This window comes from Erythrolamprus reginae, chromosome 1 (genome assembly GCF_031021105.1).
Source record: "Erythrolamprus reginae isolate rEryReg1 chromosome 1, rEryReg1.hap1, whole genome shotgun sequence".
Taxonomy (NCBI): Eukaryota; Metazoa; Chordata; class Lepidosauria; order Squamata; family Dipsadidae; genus Erythrolamprus; species Erythrolamprus reginae.
This window is the reverse complement of record NC_091950.1, coordinates 2,606,183-2,625,837: the sequence shown is the minus strand read 5'-3', so window position 1 is coordinate 2,625,837 and position 19,655 is coordinate 2,606,183. Positions and strand designations below refer to the sequence as shown.

The 19,655-nt window shown below is 44.0% G+C and overlaps 1 protein-coding gene across 9 annotated transcripts in view; it reads right to left on the bottom strand.

The window, feature by feature from the left end:
* LOC139162864 (NACHT, LRR and PYD domains-containing protein 12-like) overlaps window positions 1-19,157 on the bottom strand; it is a 128,701-nt gene extending 109,544 nt beyond the window's left edge. The window contains exons 1-4 of one of the 9 annotated variants that reach the window (XR_011558390.1): window positions 14,878-17,813; window positions 12,752-12,916; window positions 11,698-12,010; window positions 6,246-6,333 (exon numbers count right to left, since the gene is read on the bottom strand). The gene's annotated coding sequence lies outside the window, so the exon portion shown is untranslated. Of the gene's footprint in view, window positions 1-1,476; window positions 1,534-6,245; window positions 6,334-11,697; window positions 12,011-12,751; window positions 14,825-14,877; window positions 17,814-17,881; window positions 18,025-18,244 lie in introns of those variants that run through there. The other 8 variants (XM_070743790.1, XM_070743727.1, XM_070743765.1 and 5 more) reach the window with 8 other exon arrangements.
* Between the last annotated feature and the right edge of the window lie 498 nt (window positions 19,158-19,655).

Below are 19,655 nucleotides of genomic sequence, written 5' to 3'. Positions count from 1 at the left end.
TTCTCCCCACCCGCAGCTTCAAATGGAGATGTGGAGGGGAAGCAAAACTCTGCAGCCCTTTTCGCGAGCTGGTATTTGGGCCCCTTTGGAGCGAGCACCTCCTTCCCACACTTGCCCTGGGTGCAAATAGTTCAGGAGTTAACACTTTTGGGGGTCTTTCCACCCCAATTTCTTCCCGCTTTAAGCCTCGGTACGGGAAGAGCCTTTTGTTCTGCCGCGGTTCGACGGAGCCGTCCTTTGAGAAAGCTGCATCTTTTTGCCAGCGCTTTAAAAAAAGACTGAACTCAGCTATTCGGAAATGTTTTCGATAGCTTTTATGTTTTGTAGCTGCTGCCCGATCCTCAGTCTGCTCCCCATTTGCAGAAGAAAGACTCCCAGGTTTTGCAAAAAAAGGGGGGGGAGGAGGGGGAGGGAAAGACATAGAGGGAGGGAAGGAGGGAGAGAGAAGGAGGGCAAAAAAGAGAGGAAAGAAGGGAGAAACAAAGAGAGATGGAGAGAGAGGGGGAAAGAAAGAGGAAGGAAGGGAGAGAGAGAAAGAGGGAGAGAGAGAGAGAAATAGAGCGAAAGGGAGGAAGAGAGATGTTTTTTTGTCCAAACATTTTTTAGCCCTCACCCCCCCCCACCCCCCCCACCCCGCTCAATGTTCCCCAGGATTTTGTAAATGTGAATAATGTGCCGCGGCTCAAAAAAGGTTGGGAAACACTGGCCTAGGCTATGTTCTGGTTTCTGGTAGAAATTTAGCAATTACAAATAACTCTTACTAAATGCATCATTTCATGAATAAAGAAACTCCATTTATTTCTCTGCTCTCCTGTAATTCAAACACATTCCATACAGGCACTCGGTCCTTATCTCTCTTAGCTGCATTTCTCACATTCCTTCTCCTGCTCCACTTAACAAGATTTATTTTCCTAACAGCATGACTTTGAAAAACAACAGAACTGACTGTTAACAACACAGAATACTTTTGCTTACTTTAGCACGGCAAAAACACATCCATTTCCCCTTCGGCAACGTTGAAACTCCACCCTTCTTCTCCACTGACCCCCTGACGTGTCAAATACATCACTACAGTATTTAACCCATTCCTCTCCTTAATATCTACTTCCAGACCACTGTTCTCTACGTTTTTGGGCCTTTCTGAATTTAGCGTTAACCCAGCGAGCGTCTGATTCTCCCTCACTAGATCCTGAACTCATAGCCCCATCCTGTGGCTGGCCTCCCACCTGTTCTACTACCTGTAACCCCGGGGCCCCCTCTAATTCATAAACACTATCTGAATTCTAGTCCTCAATATCTTCATCATCCTCCCACTGATCAGGAGTATGTAAACACCATCCCCCTCCTCAGGGTCCCTCCCCTCCCCTTGAGGAAAATTAGGGTGAAGTTTATCAGGGAAATGAACATGAAAATTAGCAATCAAACCAGGAGCATCAATGTCATGAGCATCCATTCAAACAGTGGAGTCAGGCCCACCTCTGGATCATTCCACCTGGTATTGGAGACTGTCGTTGAGCCAACGAGAGTCCTGGATGATAGTAATGTCCAAGCCTTGTAGTGGAATGCGAAGGGCAGCATCTAGATGGGAGGGAGCAGGACCGGTAGGGCCCGGAAGTGGGGCCCGAAGTGGAGAGTCAGGGGAGACTGGCAGCAATAGTGGTAATGGAATTGAGTTTATGGTAGTCACAGCAAAGTCTAAGGTCTCTGGTTTTCTTTTTGACAAAAAGTACTTGGGCAGAGAGTGATGAAGAGGAGGGTTGGATGAAACCTCTGACAAGGTTCTGGTCAATAAAGTTTTTTAAGGTGGCTGATTCAGGTTGAGACATTGAATAGAGGTGTCCAGCAGGAAGTTTGGCATCGGGTAAGAGGTCAATGGTACAGTCGTAGAGTCGGTGGGGGGGTAACTGGTCTGCTTCTTTCTCATCGAAAATGTCAACGAAGTCAGCAATGTTTGGAGGGAGGGTGCAGGCGAGTTGGGCAGGAAGTGGAGTAGTAAACGGTGGACGGATGTGGTCGATGCATTGTAGACTTGGGAAGGAAATTCGGTTTTGGGACCACACGATATTGGGATCGTGGGTTCTGAGTGGCTAAGGTCAGGTGTCTTGATGGTCTCATTTCCTCTGTCGTATCATTGTCATTAGGTTTGGTCCCTGCCCGGCCTAAGGTTTGCTTTAGGCCGGGCTCTGGTCGTTTCCCGGTAATGTAGCCTGCACCTGAAACACGGGCATGGTGTTTGAGACTGGAGTGGATGAACCGAGATGTCTTCTCTAAGAGCAAGTAGTTATCATGTGTCCAGCCTTTCCACAATACATGCATAGGCCTTCCGCTTGACGTTTGGCTCTTTTGGCTTCACTCAGGCGAGGTCTGGCCGTACCAAGATCCATTGGTTCCTCTCGAGCGATGACCACTGGTCGTTTTTCCGTGTCTGTTGGTGTTGTGATTCCGTCTGAGGCTCCTCAGGGAATGGCTGAACCTCTGCCGGCTCCATGCTCAGAGGGGGAGGATGAGGAACAGGAGGAGGAGGCCCAGGCAGACGGGGAGGAGGAATATCAGGCCGAGGGAGAGGGAGAACAGCCTGAGTCCCCCGGGGTGGAGCTCTCCCCAGCAAGCAGCCTGGAGTCCTTAGATGAAAATGCACAAGCCATCATCGATCGCAGGCAGAGAAGAGCAGCACAATGAAGGGGACAATTAGCCAGGTATTTCCAGCCCTAAATAGGCAACAGCTGGGTTTGGGTGTGGTTCTCCCCAGAAAGGCTAAAAAGGCAGACCCACCCTTCCTGTATTGTGGAGTATTATCTTTGGGAGTCCTGGGACCTGGCTGTGATCTTTGGCGTCTCTGATTCTGGCTTGTGGCCTTGAAGGCTGAAACCTAGGGGGAAAAGGCATGGGTCTTATTCTCTACAGTGGTGTGTGTGCCAGCAAGAAGTCTACTGTATTGTCTGGCCGTCAGGACTCTGCTGTGAAGCCTCATAGCCTGCCCGTTGGGAAGAACAGGTTTTTCTCTCTGTTTATGTTTCAAACTATAAAGTGCCTTTGCTTTTACCAGCGTGTCTGGATGTTTTTTCCAGTTGGTGTTGAAGTCTGGGGGCACCCAGACAGAACAGTTGGTATCTGGAAGGGATGTCTTGGCACAGAGTTGAAACCGTTGTTTTGCAATTTTTGGTGTGGAGTTAGCACTGGTCTAGTTCTCTCTCCAAACTGGTTTTCGTATCTGGTGGCACGGTCCTGGGCAGATGAGAATTTAGTCTCTATGGTCAAACAGGTCTCGTAGAGTTCATTTAACGTGTTAGGCGTTGGTTGGCATGTCATCTCATGCACAATTCTGGGTTTCAGGCCATCTTGGAACAGTTCCATAAGGTCTTGCTCATTTCAATTCAGGGGTGTGACTAGTTTCCGAAAGTCGGAGATATACTCCGAGATGGTCTTATTGCCCATGTGCAATTTGTGTAACTGAGTGATAGCGTTTTGTACGCGCATGGGGTCTTGAAATTCTTGTTCAAACCTCTGGCGAAATGCAGCATAATTTTGCAGGATTGGATCCTGGCCTGCTATAATGGGCATTGCCCACTCAAATGCAGCACCTTAACACAGGCTTATCATGAAAGAGACTTTCATGGCATCCCTAGCAAAGTCCTCAGGAGATGCGTTAAATTTTTTTTGACATTCTTGTAGAAATACATCCAGTTTATCTCTTGCCCCTGTAAAAACGGATGGCTTAGCTAAGTAAAGCTTTGGCCTTGGTTGAATTATTATTTGTGGTTGCACGGGGGGGGGGACTTGATTTTGTTATGTGATGATTTGCACTTGTAAAGCAGTCACTGTTTGTGCTAAAAGTTGAACATCATTAGCTAAATTGGCCATCCCGAGCTGGCTGGTTGAATTTCTTAATTAATTCAAAGACTGGGGAGTTTCAAGACTGTCCTGGTTTCTGGAATTATATCTGGTCTAAAATTAAAAATAGAGAATTAATATAATATGGAAAATGAAACTTGAAGGAAAGAATATTAAAGTTTGCTCATTCACAAAAGTTGGTGCGTGTCACCTATTCCATCGCCTGGGCTATGTTCTGGTTTCTGGTAGAAATTTAGCAATTACAAATAACTCTTATTAAATGCATCATTTCATGAATAAAGAAACTCCATTTATTTCTCTGCTCTCCTGTAATTCAAACACATTCCATACAGGCACTCGGTCCTTATCTCTCTTAGCTGCATTTCTCACATTCCTTCTCCTGCTCCACTTAACAAGATTTATTTTCCTAACAGCATGATTTTGAAAAACAACCGACATGACTGTTAACAACACAGAATACTTTTGCTTACTTTAGCGCGGCAAAAACACATCCATTTCCCCTTCGGCAACATTGAAACTCCACCCTTCTTCTCCACTGACCCCTGATGTGTCAAATACATCACTACAGTATTTAACCCATTCCTATTTCGAGTGGAGGAGTGAATTGCTCTTCTGGTGAAGTATCTTTGGACATTTTCAAGGGTGTTAATGTCTGAGATGCGATATGGGTTCCAAACAGATGAGCTGTATTCGAGGATGGGTCTGGCAAAAGTTTTGTAAGCTCTGGTAAGTAGTGTGAGATTGCCAGAGCAGAAGCTACGTAGGATTAGGTTTACAACTCTTGAAGCCTTCTTGGCTATATTGTTGCAGTAGGCTTTGGCACTTAAATCTTTTGTTATTAGTATACCAAGGTCTTTAACCGAGTGGGGATTATCTGTGATAATTTGATTATTCAGTATGTATTTGGAGTTCAGATTCTTCTTCCCAATGTGTAGGACAGAGCATTTGCTAGTTGAGATTTGGAGTTGCCAGAAACAGCGTCAAGGTCTTTTTGGAGAGTAGTTGTGTTATCAGTGGTGTTGAAGAGTTTTACATCGTCGGCGAAGAGGACACAGTTGCTTATGATGTAATCGCAAAGGTAATTGATGTAGAGAATGAAGAGCGTTGGTCCCAGTACACTATCTTGGAGAACACCACTTTTAACTGGGACGGGGGTGGATATGGTGCTTCCTATTTTGACCACTTGTTGTCTGTTTGACAGGAATGCTGTAATCCAGCTATGGAGGGAAATTACAGCATTCCTGTCAAACAGACATCTGGTCTGACTGATAGAGAAGGTTTAAGGTCACGTAATGCTTTTTCAACTTGGTCTTCAGTGAAGTCTACTTGGGTTAGGTCGTTGAGGGAGTTTGAGGTGCGATTGATGAAATTGGGGGATGAGCCATTGCTGTTAACAAATACACAGCCAAAGAAAGAGTTGAGGAGGTTGGCTTTGGATGAATCATCATGGTATTCTTTGTTGTTGGGTCCTTTGAGAGGAGGGATAGGTCTAGAGTCTTTGAGTTTATTGTTGACAAAGTTGTAGAAAGCTCTATTAGATTTGGTGCATAGGAGGGTTTCCTCTTGTTTGCTGTAGTAGTTAAGGCATTATGTTTTTATTTGATTGCAAATGCTTTTATATCGGCTTTTGAAGTTGGAAACTTGTCCTTTTTTGTTTTTCCTCCAGAGAGATTTTTTTCTTGTTTGTAATTTTCTAATTGAGATGGGGAGGTTATTGTTTTTTTGTTTATGGTACATGTTAGAGGTACATGAAATCTGATGATAATTTTCATTTCGAGTAGGAATGTGTTGCAGAGGTCATCAGTAGTGTAGCATTCAGAGAATAGAGTTTTCCAGTTTAATGTTGAGAGGTGGGCTTCAATGAGTTCGTAGTTCGCTTTTTTGAAATTGAATTTTGGTGTTGTATTATTTTAGTGGTTCATAGTGTGGCTTAAGTTGAGACTGAATTTATCATGCTGTGGTCACTGTTGGAAAATGGTTCTGTTATTTGTAAGCCATATATTGCACTTTTGCTGTTGCAGAAGATGAGATCCAGACAGTTATCAAGTCTGGTATTGTTAGTTACTAGTTGGTTGAGTCCCAGATAGGTGACGGTATTATATATAGTAGAATGAATGGTTTCCGTGCTGCATTCATTTAAGGACTAGTTAATGTGTGGTAGGTTGAGGTCTCCGAGGAAGATAATGGGGTATGGGCAGTTGGTTGCCCACGTTAGTAATGTGGGTAATTTGTTAGCATGTTCTATGTGTGTTAAATTAGCTCTTGTGCTCAAGAACCCAGCACAAATATAGAGACATTTTCCCACCTGCTCTTTGTGCCCACATGTATTCAATCAAACCTCTACATATCGTATCACCACCCCAGGATCAGACCCCTTGGCCAACTTTACTCACCAAGGACGCTTGCTTTCGCCAGCAGCTGCAACCTTTCCCGGGAAACCTCTTATTCTCCTGGCCCCTCAGTCCAAAAAGAAGCTAATTCCTGGATATGGAAGCAAGAGAAAACCAGCCACTAATAAGAGGAAAACAATCAAGAGCACACTATTACTTAATTATACACATACTAACAACCTCTCGATTAGCAATAGCACAAGAATGGAAAAATGAACACATGCCCTCCGAAACAATGGTCATTAATAAAATACTAGAATCCACGGAAATGAGCAAACTCACGCAAAAACTACGTAATGAACAAAAGAAAGAAATATATATCATATGGGAGAAACTGTATATATGGCTTGAAAAAATAAAAAATTATAAATCCATAAATATTAATATTATACCGATGTCAAGGAAGCGAATATTAGCTAATTTTTAATTATAATGTTGTATGTGTTTTCTTTTTTCTTTTTTTTCTTTCTACATTATTTGTATTACTTGTATTATACTATATTGTTTTTTTCAGCTTTGTTTTGACACTTTTTTGTTACATGTGTTTATTTTATTGTTAGTCTTTGTCCTTACCTTTGGAAAACTTTTGAAAACTTATAATAAAAATTATTTTTAAAAAGAGAGAGAGAGAGAGAGAGAAACATAACTGTTTTCGGCTGCCAGACTGCTGTAGGAGGCTGTTGAGGCCAAAAACAGTCCACGCTCACTCCATTATAGTCCATTTTTGGCTGCCAGGAGGGCACGGGGGCTGAAAGCAGACCAAAAAAGCCCACTGCTGCCCACCCACAGCCGATTTTGGCTGGCAGAAGCACTGCCGTTGGTCCTTTCTTATTCCCACAGGCCAGAATTATGCACCCTGTGGGCCTGATGCTGCCCGTGAGCCTTGAGTTTGACACCGCTGGTGTATATAGATATACTTTGAAGAGGTTTTCAGTCTTGTAAAAGGTTCTCTTACTTCTGATAGTGATAAAGTAAAGCCTCAGTTTAAATGGACTTGGTTTAGCAGTCTCCAATTGAATAGATCTAATACGATGGCTATGAGTTATAGCAGCACATAAATGGACAACAATCTTTAATTATGGTGAGCCTACATTGTGCTATTGTTGTTACATTGAGGGAGACACCACAATATATGCATTTTCCTATATAGTTTATTAAAGCCTTAAATGCCTCTATAATGCCTTTATTCATACCCATTTTGCATTTACAAGTTAATATCAAAATATAATCATTAACTCAAAACTGCAAGCTATCATAAATCATCATTATCATAATTATCCAAGATGGCGCTGACAAAGGCTGCCTCAGTGAAATGTTCTCAAACAGTTTCTTCATTTTCTAATATTCCCTGCAATTCTCAACGGATTTCCTACTCAAGAGACCATCTGCTAAGAATTAAGGAACATTTCTTTAAGGAGCAGCTATCTGCAACTTCACCCCACCTGCCTTTACAAACACAGAGGAGATTTTTAGCACAGGAGGAAGCCATTTCCCGGCAACCATGGATCACCAAAAACAAACGCAGACGGCAGAGACTAAGAGGTAAAAGGGCGGGAATTTTAAATAGACTAAGGAAGAAGGGAATTTAAAAAAACGCTCCCTTCCATCTTTCTTACCAATTTACATTCACCCAACAAGAAGGATGAAATACTGCTTTTAAATAGATACAATTCTGATTTTCACAATGCATCTGCCCTATGCTTTACTGAAACCTGGCTAAATGAGGAAATTGATGATAGTAGTATGCATATACCTGGCTCCAAGATTTTTCACACAGATCAGAATGCAGAATTATCAGGAGGAAAAAAGAGAGGAGGCTTATGTATATATATATATCGACAACAGCTGGTCTAAAAACATCACCATTATACAAAAATTCTGTGATGAAAACTTGGAGTCTTTAATTATTAATTGCAAGCCCTTTTATTCTCCCTGTGAGATTCATTCTTTCTTAATATCTGCTATTTACATCCCTCTGCAAGCTTTTGTAAAAAAAGGCACTAAAAACCCTAGGTGATCAGATTACGGAGGATGAGGCCAAATGCCCTGATTCACTGGCCATTATTTTGGGAGATTTAAACAAGGCAAACTTAAGAAATGAGCTACCAAAATACTTTCAACATGTAAATTGTCCACCAGGGGCAATAATATCTTAGACCATTGCTACACAACAGTAAAAATGCTTACCGGGCCTTACCAAGAGCAGCTGTGGGCCACTCTGATCATTGCCTGATTCAACTTGTACCTGCTTACAAACAAAGATTTAAAGCCACAAAACCAACAATTACTTCAGTGAGGACTTGGACTGAAGAAGCAAAGTTAAAGCTACAGGCTTGCTTTGACTGCACAGACTGGAATATTTTTAAAGACACCTCTGCAGACCTAGATGAACTCACAGATACTGTAACATCATATGTCAACTTCTGTGAAGACCTATGTGTACCAACCAGGAACTTGCAAATATACAGTAACAATAAACCTTGGTTCACAGCCAAATTCAAGCAGTTACATCATTCCAAAGAGGAAGCCTACAGAAAAGGTGAAAGAATGCTGTACAATCAGGCCAGAAATATATTAACAAGGGAGATCAGAGCAGTAAAAAGAAACTACTCTGAAAAGCTAAAGAATCAATTCTCAAAAAATGAACCAGCAAACATGTGGAAAACTCTCAAAAACATCACCTGTTACAGCAAACCACCTTCTCAAGGTGAAGGAGATCAGCAATTGGCAGATGACCTGAATGTGTTCTACTGCAGGTTTGAAAAGAACCACTTATCTGCACAACCTCCATCCCAGACACACCAACAACAGCTAAATCTTCTACAACTGAACCCATCCCATTGGGTTTACAACACCTAATGATCACAGAAAAGGAAGTAAAAGATCTATTTCACAGACAGAAGCCTGGAAAAGCATTAGGCCCAGACAAGATAACTCCTTCTTGCTTAAAAGTCTGTGCTGACCAATTGGCCCCCATCTTCACCCAAATCTTCAACAAATCACTACAGCTGTGCTATGTTCCTTCCTGCTTCAAATGCTCCGCTATCATCCCAGTGCCGAAGAAGTCCTCCATCAAGGAACTGAATGACTACAGACCAGTTGCTCTAACATCTGTAGTTATGAAAACCTTTGAAAGGCTGGTGATGTTCCCCTTGAAAATCATCATGGATCCACTGTTAGACCCCCTGCAATTTGCATACCGAGCAAATAGATCAACAGATGATGCTGTTAATATGGCTGTACACTACATCATTCAACATCTTGAATCTCCAATGACCTACGCTAGGGTCCTCTTTGTAGTTTCCAGTTCAGCATTCAATACTATCATACTGGACATTCTCTTAACCGAACTAAATCAGCTAGCGGTATCTGAACACACTTGTAAGTGGATCACAAGCTTCCTAACAGACAGGAAGCAGCAGGTGAAGCTAGGAAAAATCACATCAGATATATGTACAATTAGCACAGGTGCCCCCCAAGGCTGTGTACTCTCACCACTTCTCTTCTCTCTATACACTAATGACTGCATCTCAAACGATCCCTCTGTTAAACTACTGAAGTTTGCAGACGATACAACAGTGATCGGACTCATTCAAAACAATGATGAATCCGCATACAGACGGGAAGTTGAACAACTATCCTTGTGGTGTGACCAGAACAATCTAGAACTGAACACACTCAAAACCGTAGAAATGGTGGTAGACTTTAGGAGAAACCCTTCCACCTCTCACAATACTAACAACACAGTATGGCATCAGACGAGAATACCTCCGGAACTGCCTTCTACCACACGAATCCCAGCGGCCAATAAGATCCCACAGAGTTGGCCTTCTCCGGATGCCGTCGACTAAACAATGTTGTTTGGCAGACCCCAGGGGAAGAGCCTTCTCTGTGGTGGCCCCGGCCCTCTGGAATCAACTCTCCCCAGAGATTAGAACTGCGCCCACCCTCCTTGTCTTTCGCAAATTATTTAAGACCCACCTGTATCGCCAGGCATGGGGGAATTGAGACACCTCCCCCAGGCTTTTTATATTTTATGTTTGGTATGCATGTGTTGCATGGTTTTTAAATGATGGGGGTTTTAGATGTTTTTTAATATTAGATTTGTTCCATTGTAACATTTTTATTATTGTTGTTGTGAGCCGCTCCGAGTCTTCGGAGAGGGGCGGCATACAAATCTAATAAATTATTATTATTATTATCATCATCATCATCATCATCATCATCATCATCATCATCATTATCAATAGTAGAGGCCTTCAAATTTCTAGGTTCTATCATATCTCAAGACCTAAAATGGTCACCTAACATCAAAAACATCATCAAAAAAGCACAACAAAGAATGTTCTTTCTGCACCAGCTCAGGAAGCTCAAACTGCCCTAGGAGCTGCTGATCCAGTTCTACAGAGAAATCACTGAGTCTGTCATCTGCACCTCTATAACTGTCTGGTTTGGTGCTGCAACCCAACAGGACGGACGCAGACTTGAGAGAATCAGAACTGCAGAAAAAACATTTGCTGCCCACCTGCCTTCCATTGAAGACCTGTATACTGCACGAGTCAAAAGAGGGCAGGGAAAATATCTACTGACCCCTCGCATCCTGGACACAAATTGTTTCAACTCCTACCCTCAAAATGTCGCTACAGAGCAATGCACACCAAGACAACTAGACACAAGAACAGTTTTTTCCCCGAACGCCATCACTCTACTAAACAAATAATTCCCTCAACATTGTCAGACTTTTTACTAAATCTGCACTCCTATTCTACTAGTTTTTCTCATCATTTCTTTTTTTAAAAAAATAATTTTTATTAAATTTCTTCTTCTGTCCGGTTGTTCAGCATCAAACAGAAGCCTCACAAATTGAGCAATGAGGGAGGTCCGCTCTCTGCATCTGGCCCATAATGCCTTGCAACCCCCTCCCAAAATGCAAAACCCCTTTTCTTCTTCTACAGTGGAACCTCTGGGGACCAGAACAGCCCAGAAGTGAAGATTCTGCTGAAGCATGTGGTGAAATATGGACAGCAAAGACCACACCAGAACTCTACACTGCATGTCAGCACCCTGAAAAGCCAGGAGGGTTTGTCTATATGAAACCACAGGAATTAAAAACCTTCCCAGAAACAATGTTTTTAGAAGTCCACAAGCCAGGAACGGAAGGGGCCTCTAAAGTTATCAAGTGCAATTCCTGTCTGAGTAGCCAGGTCTTGAGCCAAGCAGAAATCCCAGGTGTTTCTAGGCCGCTGGTGGAGATCCAGGATCCTCTTTCTCCAGCCCCACTTTAAGCTCAGCTAAACAACCTCTTCCTTTCCAGGACACGTTTCATCTGCAGAGAAATTACCGATAGCTGTAAAGTCTGCATGTTTTTACAAAGCACGGGTTCCTCCAAGACAGGTCTATCACACAAGTCAAAGTCCAACCTTCCCATATTTAAGGTTTTCAAGGTGAGACTTACCATACTGGTGAAGTAAGAGAGGCTGAAAGCTACATAGATTCTCAGTCTGTGAACAGAGAGTTCAAGCTTTGTCCTTCGTCCTCCTCTTAGCTCATCTTGGGTGAGTCACATTTCCTGTGCAGCTGCTTTCCTGTGTAGCTTCCTCTAAGGTGCCTTGTCTCCACAAAGCTTTAACAGTCACTTTCTGTTTCACTTAGGTCTTCCACACCTTTCCTGCTTCTTTCTCAACCTCCTACAAAGTTGTGATACCAGGAAAAAGTTTGGAGACCTGTGCAGATTCTTTTTCTCCCATTGGCAAGAAATGCAGAGAAGGCTGCAGGGAAAACAAAGCTCTTCTCCTAAGTGGAACCCTTGCTGCCCACACAAGCCAAGAAAATGCTCCCCTTTTCCATCTCCATCTCCATGCAAGATTGATGTGCCTGGTCTGACTCAGAGAAACCCCCATTTTCGTTTAAGCTCAAGTTTAGTCTCTGTTCCATTTTGGGACCTCTCAGTCTTTTCAGAAACATTTCTGGACGGCCCCTGAGAGCCTTCTCAAAGAGATTTGGGGCTAATGCCCCTTTCTTTTTGTAGATAAATTAGAAGCTAGCCAGGCAAGGAAAGTCGAGAAGCCAGAGGGCAACTAATGAAGTGTTATGGACATGTGGCTGACATTGAATATGTAGAAAGTCAGTCCCCATCCCATGAGATATGAGAGACTGAAGGGGAGACAGAGGGAGAGGACGCAGCAATGAGAGAGACCTGGAAGGAGAGAATGAGAGAGAGAGGGAAAAAAGAGAAGTGGAGAGGAAGGGAGGGAGGGAGGAAAGGAGGAAGAAAGGAAGGAAGGGAGGAAGGGAGGGAGGAAGGGAGGAAGGGACGAAGGAAGAAGAAATGGAGGGACGAAGGAGAAAGAATGAAATGAATGGAGGGAAAGAGGGTGGAAGGCCTTTTGGGGGTGGGGTTAATATTTTCCCCTCTCAACATACATTCAAACAATCTAATACCATCTGATTTTCCATGAAGAAAATGCATTATTTTCTTAGAAACATGCCTGGGATAAACATATACCCACCTTAAGATAAAATACAGGAAACAGTATAAGGGCAGACTAGATGGACCAGGAGGTCTTTTTCTGCCGTCCGTCTTCTATGTTTCTATGTTTCTTCCACAGTTGGAATATCTGGGGGCCAGAACAGCTTTTGCCAGGTAGGGACCAACACCCGAATCCTCGCTTCTTCTGCTGAAGCATTTGGTGAAACATTAACAGCAAAGACAGCACCAGAACTCTACACTGCATGTCAGCACCCTGATAAGCCAGGAGAGTTTATCTCTATGAAACCACAGGAACTAAAACCTTTCCCAGAAACAAGGCCTTAGCCAGAAACACAAGTGGCCTTTAAAGTCATTTCATCCCAGTATCAAGGGCAAGGAGCCTCCTTCTCCAGACCCACTTTAAGCTCAGCTGAACAACCTCTTCCTTTCCAGGACAAGTTTCATCCCTGTAGAAACTACTGTCATCAGAAATTACTGATAGCTGTAAAGTCTGCATGTTTTGACAACACACTGGTCCTTCCAAGGCAAGTCTATCACACAAATAGGTACCTCAAGATCCAACCTTCCCATATTTAAGGGTTTCAATGTGAGACTTACCATTCAGGTGAAGTAAGGGAGGTTGAAACCTAAATTGATTCAAAATTTGTGAGCAGAGAAATAAAGCTTTGTCCTCACTCCTCCTTTTAAAAAGCACTTTCGTTTTCAAACGTGCTCCTCCCTTCCTCCTTATAGCTCTTGAGTCATGTTTCCTGTGTAAGCAGCCTGTTGTTTCAATAAGGTCTTCCACATCTTTCCTGCTTCTTTCTCAACCTCTTTCAGTTGTAATAACAGAAAAGAGTTTGGAGACCTGTGCAGATTCTTTTTCTCCCATTGGCAAGAAATGCAGAGAAGGCTGCAGGGAAAACAAAGCTCTTCTCCTAAGAGGAACCCTTGATGCCCACACAAGCCGAGAAAATGCTCCCCTTTTCCATCTCCATCTCCATGCAAGATTGATGTGCCTGGTCTGAGTCAGAGAAACTCCCATTTTCGTTTAAGCTCAAGTTTAGTCTCTGTTCCATTTTGGGGCCTCTCAGCCCTTTCAGAAACATTTCTGGAAGGCCCCTGATAGCCTTCTCAAAGAGATTTGGGGCTAATGCCCCTTTCTTTTCGTAGATAAATTAGAAGCTAGCCAGGCAAGGAAAGTCGAGAAGCCAGAGGGCAACTAATCAAGTGTTATGGACATGTGGCTGACATTGAATATGTAGAAAGTCAGTCCCCATCCCATGAGATATCAGAGAGTGAAGGGGAGACAGAGGGAGAGGACGCAGCAATGAGAGAGACCTGGAAGGAGAGAATGAGAGAGAGAGGGAACAGAGAGAAGTGGAGAGGAAGGGAGGAAAGGAGGAAGAAAGGAAGGAAGGGAGGAAGGAAGGAAGGAAGGAAGGAAGGAAGAAGAAATGGAGGGACGAAGGAGAAAGAATGAAATGAATGGAGGGAAAGAGGGTGGAAGGCCCTTTGGGGGTGGGGTTAATATTTTCCCCTCTCAACATACATTCAAACAATCTAATACCATCTGATTTTCCATGAATAAAATGCAGTATTTTCTTAGTAACTTATATTAATCATCCCAAAAGTTGCAAAAGTTATTTTTCTAATTTTGTCATCCAGTTACATACATGTTCTTTTAGTTAAATTCTCTCCTTAATGTTCCTTCAAAAAATACAACACCAATTATATTTCTAACTTATTAACCAGTATGCCAATGTGCTAAATTCAATACCATTTATGCATTAATCCAAATCAGTATCACCTACTGCATATCTTATTATAATCAATACTTCTAACTTTATTAAAACAGATCAGCAATTCCTAAATTTATATATCTAAATAGAAAAACAAAAGTTAAAAAAAGAGCAAACAAAACAATACTCCAAGCTTAATCAACCCTTCTCAAACTCCAATATCTTCAATCTGAGCAGAACTTTGAACCAAACCTTTTTCTTTTTTCTTTTTTTGTATCCCCTTTTAATCCCATTTTCCATTTTATCCTTTTTATTCTTCCTTCTAGGAAGAAAAGATTTTGTTATAAAAATAAAGGGGTGACTTCCGGCTTGGAGCACGATTGCGACGGGGGTGCGGAGACATAGCTCTGTCTCCGCAGCCTACCTTTTCTGGCTTGTAGGGTGCATTTCGTGCACTGTCGGCACAGGACAGGGGGTCTCCCGAATCCCCCGGCGGATCGCCACGGTCCCGGGGGCCAGGGAAAGCCCCGCAGCTACATCCATGAAGAGCTCCATCCAAGCGGCTACCTGGGCGCAGCCATAGTGGTCTCCAAGAGAAGGAAGTAAAAAACAGAATACAGAGGTCTACAAAGAAGCAGATCAATAGAGAAAGAAGATTTACAGCACGACGAGAAAACCTTTTGGTATACTATCGAGTAAGCTTGAAAAGAGAAGATTCAGATCGAAAAGGCGAACATAAACAAAGTGAAAAAACTGTAAGTGATATCCATATGCTCAGAAGAAAAACGGCTGGAACTACTTGTCTTTGTTAATATTAACAGTATTTTTTTCTTTCGAATTTTAAGATTATAGTGTGGTTTTTTTTCTTTTTCTTTTTTACTATTCATATTTTTTCTCCAGTAGTAATATAAAGACTGAAAGACTGAACTGTTAATTTGTCAATTTAGATGAAGTAGGCATATCTAAATGAATTGAACACATGACAAAATGAATTGAATAAACTGAGCTGAACTTAAACTAAATGAAATAACAAAGGCGAAGATTAAAAAATCTCCTGAATTTTTCTTATTGGGTATTTCAAACATTAAGTATAAAAAAGAAATTTATTATTTAATAATACATATATTGGTTGCGGCAAGAATCACATTTGCACAGAAATGGAAAGAAAAGGAAATACCAAAGGATGTAGAAGTTTATCAAAAAATTATGGAATGTGCAGAATTAGATATGATGACTAAACGCTTGAATAATCAAGTAGAAACAGAATATTATAAAATATGGAACAAATTATATGAATGGTGGGATTTTAAAAATAACAACAAAAATTAAAGTAACAAGAATTTAGAATTTTTTGAACGCATAGTCTTGAAATTTTATAAGTTAGAGCTTAATAGTTTAAAAACATTTATAATAGAATAAACTTAGACATGTTATTTACTATATTATACTCTTTGAATAAGCATTTTATAGACAAAATAATTAAATTAATATATAGAGTTAAATTTAATAAATATCTAATATGAATGTATGTTATTTTTCTATTGATCTGATTATAGTTAGGTGTTGTTGTTTTTTGTAGTAGTTAGACTTCTAAGATAAGCAGAGCAATGGCAGCTCCTTGAGTGTTCAATGTTGTATGTCTTTGTTTGTCCTTTTAAAAAATTCAATAAAAATATTTTTTTAAAAAAAAGAAAAATAAAGGGGTTATTGGATTAAACTTTGGACACTTGACAGGTTAGTTATGATGGTGGCCATGTCCCAGGGATGTTCAAGCAGCTGCAAGGATTAACTTAATGACTGTGGCAAGAAAGGTGGTAAAGTGAGGCAGAACTCACTTAATAACCGTCTTACTCAGGAGATAGAAACATTGGCCTCATTGGTTCATTTACTGACCGTTCAAAGTCGCAATGGCCCTGAAAAAAGTGACTTATGGCCCTTTTTAACATTTAGCACCTTCGCAGCAGCCCGATGATCGGAGGGTCAAAACTTTGCTGCCGTTTCCTTTTTATGACCATTGCTGTGTGTCCGGAGGTCACGTGACCCCCTTTTGTTTCTAACCGATCCACGCCCAGGCATGGAAATGTGCCCTTCAGACATTATACTTTCCTGCTCACACCGAAAAAAAATTAGAGGGAACCCTGCCCACCCCTGCCTTTGCCTTCTGTCCAATTGTTCAATGTTAAACAGAAGCCCCACAAATTGAGCAATGATGGAGGTCCGGCTCTCTGCATCTGGCCCATAATGCCTTGCACCCCCCTCCCAGGATGCAAGACCCCGTTTCTTCTTCCACAGTTGGCACCTCTGGAGGCCAGAAGAGCTTTTGCCAGGCAGGGACAAAGAGCAAATCCTCACTTCTTCTGCTGAAGCATTTGGTGAAACATTAACAGCAAAGACAGCACCAGAACTCATTGCCAGACTCAGTGGTGTCAGCCCCCAGCCCCCAACATTTCTCCCTAAGACTCTCCACGATTGACCTCTCCAAGTTCCTAAGAGGCCAGTAAGGGGCGTACATAAGTGCACTGATGTGCCTATCGTCCCCTGTCCAATCTTCTTTCCTTATCTCATATATCATACATTTTCTCTCCTTTCCTCCAACCTCTCTTCTTTCTTACTTTCTGTCATTATATATATTACTTAATGTTTATTCTCCTTCATATGCATTGTATATTGGACAAAGAATAAATAAATAAATAAAAAATAAATAAAAATAAATAAACTCTACACCGCATGTCAGCACACTGATAAGCCAGGAGAGTTTGTCTATGTTACAACAGAGTAATCAACGCCTAGAATGCTCTAGCTGACTCTGTGGTTTCTACTCCCAAGGCCCAAACCTTTAACTGTAGATTATCTACAATTGACCTCTCCCACTTTCTAAGGGGTCTGTAAGGGGCGTGCATACGAGCACCATCGTGCCTACTGTTCCTCTCTTACTATTCTACTGTCTTCTATCATTATTTAAAGGTGAGTGTTTAAAACCTTCCAGAAGGCCAGGAGAGTGGGGGTGGTGTGAATCTCTGGGAGGAGTTGGTTGGTTCCAGAGGGTCGGAGCTGCCACAGAGAAGGCCCTTCCCCTAGGGCCTACCAGACGGCACTGCGTGATTGACAAGACCTGGCCAACTCTGTGGGCTCTGACAGGTCACGTGGATATATAAGGCTGGAGACAGACCCGTAGTTGGAGAAAGCAGTCCTGGAACTTCACCATGCCATGGAAAAGTGCAGTGGGTCTCCTCTCTCTCTCCCCCCCCCCATTGCCAACAGTGGCCCTACCTTCTTCTGCTCCTGTGGGGGTGGCGCAGTTTCAGGATGGCAAAGAGTTTGGAGAGCCCAAGTAAGGAAGCTCTTCACCTTCCCAGAACTTCACCCTGCCAAGGAGGAACAGAGGGGGGTTTCCTCCCCACCACCACCACCACCAGTGGAGGCTTTACCTTCTACTGAAGAGGTAGGCTTGGTGGGGAAGGCAGGGAGAGCACCAGGGAAAGTAGCAGGCAGAGGCGGAGGGGGCCGAGAGGGGTCTGGGTGTGCGGATTCCGACGACCCTGGCTCGGCAATCAAGGCTTCATCCGAGGCTCTGCAATGAACCAGAGCCCTTAGAACCCCACCCAGGAATTGTTTGTACAGCACTCATCATAGGGAGATGGGCCAGCTGAGGACAGGGCGCCCTTCCTGAGCTGGGACGAATGAGCCCAGGCCCCGTTTAGTCGTCCCCCCCCCTGCTGCTCAGCTGACAAACCGCAGCCGATCCTCTTTGCAAACCAGAGCTGGTCTTGAACTCGGGACGCGCCCCTCACCTCCAAAGGACAGTCGAGCAGGGTGCTTCGAAACCGGGCCGGCTGTGGAGCCACGCGTGACCTCCAAGCAACGGCGGTGGTGGCAAAAGAAGAAGAGCCAGCCACTGGATGAGCCTGCAACCGGGCAGCCCAAAGCGGCAAAGGAGAGAAAAAAGCAGGCGACTCCACAGCCAGGCTGCTTCTCGCGGCTGCAAAGAGGCAGAGCGACCCTCGGCTTCTTTCTGCAGCAGGAGGGGGCGGAGGGGGGCGGCACGGAGGGCTCCAGCTTCCCACACACAGCCAGGAAGAAAGAGGAGCTGGTCCCGTATGCGTCCCACAGCGGGTCAGCTCTGCCCGGCCGGACTTCCGCTCCTCCCCCCGGAGCTCCCGACGGGCGGCTTCTCTCTCTCTCGCCAGCCAAGCTTCCCAGCCACCAGGAGCTTTTCCCCGCGGTGTCCGAGCGACAAAGAGAGACGTGCGGCTGGAGAATCACTCTGGGCTCATGGGTCCCTTCACCCGCTTCCTTCGCTCGCCTGCAGAGATGGTCCCGACTCAGGAAGGGCGCCCCGTCCAAATTGGCCCTTCTCCCTATTATGAGCGCTGCTTCCATAATCTCCGGCTCATCTCAGAGCCTCCGGTGGAGCCTTGTTCGCCAAGCCAGGGTCGTTGGATTCAGCACACACATGTCCCTCTCGGCCTCCTCCGCCTCCTGCTCCTGCTTTTCCCGGTGCTTTGCCTGCCTCCCCGCGACCGTCCGCTTCCCCGTCTCAAGCCACCACCTGGGAAGCTGACTGGAGTGGCGAGCTGGGGGAGCGGATGGTCGGCGGGAGGCTGGCAAAGCGCCGGGAAAGCTGGAAGCGCCGCAGGGACATCACAAACTTCCAAGCCTTCCCCTCACTCCGGAGTCACTCAGGTCTGCTCGGCGGATGGGCTCTGCTTTGTACAAAACAAATGGGAAGAGGCGCTTCCTGCCCGAGGGAAGATGTTTTGTGTGTCTGTGTCGGGCCGAGCGTGTGAACACAAGGGCGTGTGTGTGTGTCCAGGGGCATTGGGGGGAGGACACCACGGGGAGAAGCTCCTGGTGGCTGGGAAGCGAGCAAGCGAGAGAGAGCAGCCTTCTCCCGATTGCACGTCTCGCTCGCTCGCTCTCCCGCCCGCTCCAAGGACGCCCTGGGGAGAAGCTTCTGACGGCTGGGAAGCGAGCAAGCGAGAAGGGCAATGAAAACAGCCTTGACGCCGTCCCTTCCCCCGCCCCCTTTCCCCTCCTTCAGTAACTTAGAACTAAGGAGGAATTTCCTGACAGAACAATTGATCCGTTGAACAGTTTGTCTCCAGAAGTTGTGAATGCTCCAACACTGATGTTCTTAAGAAGTTGGATAACCATTTGTCTGAAGTGGTGTAAGGTTTCCTGCCTAAGTGGGGGGTTGGACTA